This window comes from Triticum dicoccoides, chromosome 7B (assembly GCF_002162155.2).
Source record: "Triticum dicoccoides isolate Atlit2015 ecotype Zavitan chromosome 7B, WEW_v2.0, whole genome shotgun sequence".
NCBI classification, from domain to species: Eukaryota; Viridiplantae; Streptophyta; class Magnoliopsida; order Poales; family Poaceae; genus Triticum; species Triticum dicoccoides.
The window spans coordinates 672,750,877-672,752,449 of NC_041393.1; the positions used below are offsets into that span (position 1 = coordinate 672,750,877).

At 46.0% G+C, this 1,573-nt stretch overlaps 1 protein-coding gene across 1 annotated transcript in view; it reads left to right on the forward strand.

The window, feature by feature from the left end:
* The first annotated feature begins 259 nt into the window (after positions 1 to 259).
* LOC119340195 (G-type lectin S-receptor-like serine/threonine-protein kinase At1g67520) overlaps positions 260 to 1,573 on the forward strand; it is a 4,428-nt gene continuing 3,114 nt past the window's right edge. Inside the window, exon 1 of the mRNA XM_037612095.1 lies at positions 260 to 409. The gene's annotated coding sequence lies outside the window, so the exon portion shown is untranslated. The remainder of the gene's footprint in view (positions 410 to 1,573) is intronic.

Below are 1,573 nucleotides of genomic sequence, written 5' to 3' on the forward strand. Positions count from 1 at the left end.
AAATCAGCTAATATAGTGATTGCAGATCCCGATGAGAATTGATGGTGCAAATTCCAGTGTGTAGTCGCCGAGTGCCCCTATGCAATTTCGGATGGGAACTGAACTAAACTAATTGTCGCTAATTGTGGGTTACTGAACTAAACTAATTGTCGCTTACTGTACGGCAGGAACTGAACTAATTGTCGCTTACTGTAATAATGGTGCTGCTTAAATAATTCCCAACGCGGACCACGCGCACTTGTCCACTTGCAACCCTAGCCTGCGGCCGGACATGAGTAGTACTATATCTTTCCCGTCAACCAGCGAGCCGCGTCGTCAATCTCGTTCTCCAGCCAGATCCATTCCATCCAGGACTTCAACAGTTCTTCAGTCGATCCAGGACTTTAGCAGTTCTTCGATTGATCATCAGGTTTGCCCCCAGTGTATGCAACTCTCGCTTAGGCATCTTTTCCCCCAGATCTGTCTCTACTCTCCCTTCGCTTGCCAGGCAGATCGTTCAAATTTTGCGGTCGGAAGAACATCAAAGTGAGCTTTTGTGTTAATTGGTTGGTGCATACCGAGATTTTGTTGAGTCGACCGCAGGAGATCCGACATGTAGCGAATTCTTTCATGACTGTCACCTCTTTCATCTGTACTATTATTGGTCGTTTGGATCTTAGATACTCCATGCCATGACCTCTGCTTGCCGACGAATTCCCCAACACATGTTTCCAGAGGTGATCCTCAGTTACTATTTCCCTTGAAGGAAATACACAAACTACATCCGATTCTCACTTCACTCTGGTTCTTCTAAGAGCAAGTACAATAGAGCTTAGTCAGCGGGCTATAAGAAATAAACTAGTATATTTTTGCTTAGTTGGAAGAAAGAGAAGAGGAGAGAGAAGGTAAGCGGGCTCTTCGTGAAGAGCCAGCTCTAGCACGTGCTCCTAGGCACTTTGTGAGAATGAAAGGTGGACCACATAATAAAAAAGTAGTATAATTTTTTGATCTACTATTACACATGTTAGCTATAAGATGGGTTGTAGATGACATGGCACTGGCTTATAGTCAGCAGCTGGCTATACTATTAACCATGCTCTAAAAAGTAACTCAGGAATCAAAAGCAAATGTAATAGAGAGGAAAGGTCATAAATGCCCCCATACCAGGTAGTGGGCCCGTAATAATCTATCCCTTGGAACTCTGAATCCCAAACCAAATACAAGTCCACACGGCGGCGCTTCTCTATTCCACGAGCGGCTTTTGCGGCTGCCAGCGAACGCCGCTGCCGTCTGCTCACCCAGACCCAAGCATCTCTTCCTTCTCACCCGTACCGCTTCCATATGCCATACCGGCCTGCCTGCAAGCTCGCCATGGTGGATCCCTTTGGCCTTTACTACCAGGTCACACTTTCTTGGCGTTCTTACAAGCACTCGGCATCCCATCGCAGGGGCGAGGCATAGGTCTATTTTTTATGCTAAAGTATGATGCAGCGTGTCTGCTTTCCGTACAAGTTATGCATGTATGCCTCTCAACTATGCCAAATGTTTTCGGCCTTACTAGAAAGATGAAACGTTTAACCTGGTCAATCCTAGC